The sequence below is a fragment of the Jaculus jaculus genome, chromosome 11 (assembly GCF_020740685.1).
Source record: "Jaculus jaculus isolate mJacJac1 chromosome 11, mJacJac1.mat.Y.cur, whole genome shotgun sequence".
NCBI classification, from domain to species: Eukaryota; Metazoa; Chordata; class Mammalia; order Rodentia; family Dipodidae; genus Jaculus; species Jaculus jaculus.
Window position 1 is genome coordinate 35,497,954 of NC_059112.1, and position 7,648 is coordinate 35,505,601.

Sequence of the window (7,648 nt, forward strand, 5' to 3'; positions counted from 1 at the left end):
CTTTGAACTCCTTCCTTTTCCTTATCAATGTATTCTAACTTAGTTTTGGTATCATCCACATGATTATTGGTCCTTTGTTGCTTTCCTGCAAGTTCTAGCAGTAGGTTGGTCAGGGTTACATTGCTCATAGCTTCAATTTGATGTTCTGATCCTCATGACTATTCTATGTTTTTGTTAGATCTATTTATTGTAGGACTGGGTGATCTAACTGGATTTTCTTGCATTTGATTTTTCATGTTATTTCTTTTGCGCTGTGGTCTGCCCATGACAGTCTAAGGGCATGTAGGTGGGTGGATCAGCCTGGGCTGTAGTGCAATGGGCATCTGAGGCAGCCTGGGGCAGTTGCCAAGCAGCCTGGGCTTTGGATCCCACTTGCCAAAGCCACCTATCTACTGCCTGACAGGGGTGCCAAGGTTGAATGAATTCTCAAGTGGTAATCTGCCACAGCTACCTGCATTCCAGCTTGGAAGGGGACTGAGGTACCAAGCCCTGAAGCTGCCCAAACTCTGGCTGGGAACACAGTGGCCTGGAAACAGTGTGCACTCCCCCGCCACAAGACAATGGAGGATGGCTGGCATGGCAGACAGTTAGGGGATGGCACCTGAGCTAGCATAAGTAAGAGACACAGTCTGAGTTTGTGTGGCAGTTGCTGTGGTACTGGGCTCGCTGAATGTGCAGTGGCAGGAATAGTAATGTGGGCCAGTGTGCAGGGCAGTTTAAGCTTCCTCACGCAGGGTTCAATCGGTGTGCTATCGGTGCACAATTGGCGCTTGATCAGAGCACGGAGGCAGCGGTGGCGGCAGTGGTGGTGGGCATGACAGCTATGTGGCGGTAGGGGTGGGCTACCCACTCGCAAGGGGATCCTTGATTCCCTGTTTTCTCCCCCTCTGTACCCTCCCACTGACAAGAAGACCCAGAAAACCCTTAATGTCTTGCCTTTCTCTCCCCGGGATTTGCAGTGCAGCAAGGTGGTCACCATCTTGGCTGGAAGTTGTTATTTCTTTCTCTTAAAATTCTATGTGGCACTATAACATTATTAAGTAGAACACTTGTTTTCCAAAGAAGTTCATTCTGTCAATGATTATAAAAATGTCCTCCTACCCTTACTCCCTTACAATGTGTAAAAAAATACATAACTCTACAGAAATCTTCTTTCTCATTAATTAGGAAACAAATAAAAAAAGAAATTTTACTTCCTCTTATGTGTGCAAAAATGGGTCTTGAGTAGGTATATCTGCCTTGAAAAGAAACTTAGTATCCAGCTAGGCATTGTGGTTCATTTCTCTAGGTAATGAGGATCACTCTGAGTTTGAGGCCATCCCGAGGCTATAGAATGAAATTCAGGTCAGCCTGGGATAGACTAGAGACAGACTCTAGCTAAAAATAATAATAAATAAAATAAAATTGCATACACACACACACACGTACACACACACACATATGAAAGAAAAGAAAAAGAATCTGAGTATAAAGTAAGGAATATAGTATATCTACCAATTATTGACAGGCCCTGCACAAAGTGGCCTATAAACCTGGCATGCCCATTCTCTGTCTGTCTCTCTTCTCTTCCCTTCCCTTCCCTTCCCTTCCCTTCCCTGCCCTGCCCTGCCCTGCCCTGCCCTGCCCTGCCCTGCCCTTCCCTTCCCTTCCCTTCCCTTCCCTTCCCTTCCCTTCCCTTCTCTCTCTCTCTCTCTGTCTCTTTCTTGCTATCTCTGCTTGAAATAAATAAATCAATAAACAAATTAATAGGGGGGGCTTGAACAATTGCTCACCAGTTAAGATACTTGCCTACAAAAAGTAATGGCCCAAGTTTGAGTCTCAGTATCCACATACAGCTAGATGCGAAAGCGGTACATGTATCTGGAGTTCATTTGCAGTGGTTGGAAGTGCTGGTGAACCCATTTTCATTCATGTTTTTCCTCTGTCTTTCTCTCTGTCTCTCTTCTTCACTCATTACAAATAAATAAATAAAATATTAAAAAAGAAAACATTGAATTTGAGTCTGATTCATCCATAGTCATAGAGTCAGTAAGTTTTCTGTCATTTTTAAGGTAAGGATAAATTATATAAGAAACAAAGGTTTTTATTATTATTATTATTATTATTATTATTATTATTATTAACCCCAATATATTATTTGTTATTTAAAAATTCTTATCTCCTATTTATACCATCGTATAAACCGTGAATAACCAAAAGCATGCAAGACATAAAAATATAATTGTTCTCTTCCTGACATTTTGTTTTATTTTATTTCATATTTTGTTTAAAGACTATGATCTTTGGTCTTGGTTTGAGAACTTGAAAGAATAGAAATATCATGGAAATTGGTAGGGATAGGCTCCCAAGATGGAGCCACCATGGTCAGCAGAATGGTGACAGAGGCATGGGGAAGTGGATTATCCACATTCTTCCAGCAACCACCTGGTCATTATCCCCTCCTTGCCTAACAATCAATTCCCCAGGTCATGGTTTCCTGCTCCCTTATCTCTTAAGTCACCTGGTCACTGTTCTGGTGTTACCCCCTAGCTATTTTACATGGTTAGTGTAATCATCTCCTCTAAAGCAACTTTTCTATTCAACTTAACAAATGAGGCTTTTTTTTTTTTTTTTTCTTTCCTCACTTCCCCCAAACTGAAAAGCTCTATAAGGCCCACTACCTGAAAACTCAGGCTGGCTGTGCTTCTCCCTGGTGAGTCAGCCCTGGCAGCCAATGCTTTTCCCTAATGAAAGCTTTCGTCTTTGCCTCAGAGTGTTTTGTGTGGTCTTAGTCACTCCCAAACCTTACAGAAATAATTCTGAAAATCTAAATCTAGTTGTAACAACTGAGGTTCCTCAGGGCAGCTATGTGACGTGTTGTTCTCTATGCCTCTTATTTATCATGGGCTGAACAAACAAAATGAATACTAACAGCATAAGTGACATGAACCAAAGAGAGAGAGAGAGAGAGAGAGAGAGAGAGAGAGAGAGAGAGAGAGACCTTGCTTGGCTCTGTAGTGGGATGCCCTGGTTTCTGATCTAAATAGGTATGTAGAAGTTTGCTGGGAAATACATTATGGTGTTATTATTCATAAAATAAACCTGTAAAAGGGATATAAATTAACATTTTCACATAAAAGTTTGTATATATTTAAATATGATTACTCAACACAACACAGCTGTAAGCCCAGACATGTTGACTGAATGACTCAAGCTAACAGGATACCACTATTGGGCAGAATGTACATAAACCTGATAAACTTAAAGCAGGAAGCAGAAAAAATAATCCCTGTTGATACATTACTTTTCTATTTATGGAGCTGAGTATTCAATCCAGAGTTATTTATATTCAGTGCAGAGATATATATTTTACTTTCATTTTCATATTATTATTGTGTTTCATAAATAAATTTTATGACTTGAAGTAAAATTCATGAATATGAGAATAACAATGTTTCTCTTCATATTATGTGATTTCATAATTTCTATAAACATTAAATGTTATAGCATCATTAATATTACTGTTCATGAAAAAAACATATAAATTTATTTTCATCTGCATCTAGGTAAGGAAGGAGAGTAGAGGGAATCACATTTAGTTGAGTGTATAGGATTGCCTTCCCAGATTTAAAACTTAAGTGTGCCTTTTATAACTGAATTTATTGACATATTTCTAATCTCAAGAATCCTGTTAGATTTTTCATCATATAATCCAACTTAGTACTTAAACTTAGCACTTAAAACCATATGGACAGCATGCCTTTATACCTATGTACTCATGATACAGACAGCTCTACTGAGGTTTGAAAGGACCGAAATAGATGAAGGTATTTTTGCCAAGAAGTGTCAGAATTGAGATTTGTATTCTGCTTGACATTAAGAATTAGTTTCAGGGCTGGAGAGATGGCTTAGCGGTTAAGCGCTTGCCTGTGAAGCCTAAGGACCCCGGTTCGAGGCTCGGTTCCCCAGGTCCCACGTTAGCCAGATGCACAAAGGGGCGCACGCGTCTGGAGTTCGTTTGCAGAGGCTGGAAGCCCTGGTGCGCCCATTCTCTCTCTCTATCTGTCTTTCTCTCTGTGTCTGTCGCTCTCAAATAAATAAATAAATAAAAATTAAAAAAAAAAAGAATTAGTTTTTGATCACCAAATTGCTGCTTTCCCAAACACATTCTCTTATGGATTTGGACAAATACATCTAACTCTGATGAGGATGCAGAAAGGAAAAGGAAAAGAAAGTATATATAGATTTTACTTAAAACTCACAATCACTGTTTTAGGAAAATCTGATTCAAATACAGGTGTGAGAGCTTGCAGTGCTATTTGATGAAGCTGTGTTCTTCATCAAGAGGGCCAAGGGACTGAATAACCGCAGGCCACTTGGAACAGTGTCTGAACAGGTGCAGCTGCAAATCGCCTGAGAAGGAGGAAGATTCATTTCAGAAGTTCTTTGCTAACTCTGAATGCAAGTCTTTTCCAACATTGATTTTGCAATTCAAACTTCTTGTGCTGTTTTAGTTTGCCATAGGCAGAAACAATAATAATGGCTCAGAGTAAAAGTTAGTACTTGAACTGGAGTCATTTCATTTGCTTACCAATCGTTTTGGATAAGATCTTGGAATGATTGGGCCAAGTTTCATCAATGGCTTATTTGCTTCTCCTGTGCCCTTGTAATCTTCCTGGAGTTATTTGGCTCTTTAATATAACAGGACCAGTGTATAAAAGTCAATTAAAGTTGTCAATGTCTTCCTCACTTTCAAACAAGTATAAATGACGAGGTCAACCTATTATTCTGAGTCAGGAAATTTGAGTCCTTGTAAAGTCACCAGACTGTTGGCTTCTGAAAAAGAAATAAAGCTTCTCTGATGTCAGAGATACTCTCTGACTCCTAGAGTCTTAAAATAGGATATTATCCATCTTATTTCCTGCTCATGATTTTGCCAGTGATAAGGATTCATCCAAACTGATCAGACACTGCAGGCAATAAGAAGAAGGAAAGAGGAAAAAAAAAATCTGCCAAAAAACTTTCTATCTCACAGCATGGTTCAAGCATTTCACAAAGTGAAACTTTTTGGCAGGCTTAAAAACAATATAATGGGGAAAGATATGGATGCTCTATTCAATTTAAGTTACCTTGTTTTAAAAAATGTATTACAGCCAAATTTCATACTTAATAATTATGACTAGCCAGAGAAGAATTGCATATGTTGTGAGACTTTCTATTCTCATCACAATTGTCGATGTTAAAATAATGTGATAGGCTGATTGCAGATATATGTGGTTGTGTGTGCAAGCGTGCATGCGTGCACACGTACACACACACACACACACACACATACACACACACACAAACTGGTTATATAAGGATTCAAAATGTCCGAAATTATGAGAAATAAATAAATAAATAATTTTAAAAAATCTTCTCCTGTTTCTGTTTATCTCTCTTTCTGTCTCTTTCTCTCCCTCTCCTCTCTATCTCTTTGATATTAATTATCCTTTTCTTCCTTTCTTCTTGGGCACTGACCTGTAACTCACAGTACCAGCATGTGGCTATGATCCGCAATGAGCTCTTGATCAAAGAGACCTACCTACAATGTTTTTCAAAAGAAAACAAATTTCTGTTAGAGTACTTTATGACCCACCAAAGATTAGTGTTAGGATCCTACTGCTGAAGACACCATATGCTGTTGGCATGAAACATGGATTGACATGGCTGGGAGGTGGAAGAGAGTCAGTACCCAGACAGTTAGCTGGTCTAGTGCCAGAAGGCGCTACATGAGTGACTTGTGGAAAGTGACCAATATCTTTCCAAGAAACTTGTGGTCTAAGCTATTTAGCAGCAAACAACCTGATGTAATACTCACAGAAGTGCAATAATGGCACACAGCCATGATGGGAAACCTATTGCTGTTGATTTGGCTAACTGGTCTGCTCAGTGTAATGGAACCCATCATTGGACCTGGGAAACAAGTCAGAATCATATCCAAAAAATGAGCCTACCCTCTATTATAAAGCTCCCACCAATCATGGGCTATAAGAGAGCCTACACCTATTAAATTCTCTCTAAGAAAAAAACAATGGTTATCCCATTTCTCTGATGCAAACTTCACTCTACATTGGGCAATTTGCCTTTTTTTTTTTTTTTTCCAGATAGATGCAGATCCTAAGTAGAGAACCAGCCCATCACACTTCAAAAGGGCCCCAGTTGAAACTAAGTGTAATTGAGGAAATAAACAAGAGTGCTTCTTTCTTGGTGAACCTGGTACCAGCACAAGGGGAGATAGACACACAAAACATTCAACTTCTACCAAACCAGATATCCAGAGACAGAGAGGCTCCCAAGACCTCATCACTGAAGCAGACCTAAAATGAATCCAACATGGCTCAGGAAAATTTGAGGAAGAGGGGGCAGAAAGAATGTCAGAGCCACACATTGGGTCATGATACACAGAGACACTGCCTCCTACACATAGCTAATGGCTAATCCTACTATGCATGACCTATATCTCCCAACAAGGAGGGTCCCTGTGGAGGGGGGAGGAGAGGGAGAAGGTTAATAATTTTACAAGCTTGACTGTATACACTGAGTACAAAACTAATAAAAAAAACCCTCAATTTTCCATGAACATCAGATTATTGGCATCTTTTCCTAACTATAGTTCTAATATCTTTAAAAAATGTAAATGAATCAGTGAGTTTCAGGATCACACAGGTGAGGCATCTTAACATGCTACAGAATCATGCTTTGTCAGTCAGATTAAATGTCAGACAGAATTAGTTTAAATTTAATAGTGAGGATAAGTGGAAACTGATTTTGAAAAGACACTGTCAATTCCATGAAATGCTGCTTCTTTAAAGCTTTTATCTCTTTTTAAGCTGCTGCATCACTTTTCAATTAAACTACTGCTCTTTAACGTCCTGATGCTATACTGTAACAAGGAATCACTACCCACATTTTCATGAGCAGATCAGTGTGCAAGTACAACGAATCTGGATTTGTCCTTGGTGGAATTCTTTGAGCATCTTCAATTTGTATATCCACCACTTCCCTCAAACTCAAAGAGTTTTTGTCCATTGTGCTTTTTTTTTTCTTAAATAAACACTCTATCCCTCTCTCCTTTCCTCTTTGATCTCTATACTGTTCTCATGTCTCTCCCTCACTTTTCTCCTCCTCTCTCCTCTCCTTCTTTGCAATTCTCACTCCTCTTCTGAGAGCTTCTAATACCCACGGGACCACTTGATAATGACAAATGAGATTTGTTTTTAAAGTCATTCTCAGCCTTTCCTTATTCTTTAGAGCTTTTACTCCTCCAACATGATTATTTCAATTATCACCTCAAATTTGTTAATTCTTTCCTCTGCAAGAACTAATTTGTTGTTGGACCTCTCTAGAGAATGTTTTTCTTCAATTGTTGTGTTCATCAGCTCCCAGAATTTCTCTGTGAATTCCTTGGGATGTCTATTTCATCCTTGCAATCCTTGTGTGGTGCAGGGATCTTTGCTGTGGCTTTGGTTGTGCACCTGTTTTTCTCTGAGCTCATGGAATGCTGAAGATGCTCACTTGAAATTCTTTGCCAAACAACCTATAGATCCTTTGCACTGGTGTTTTTGAGATTTATATTTTGTTTCTTTTATTTGGTCATGTTTCTTATTTAATACCTTGCAACGATTCA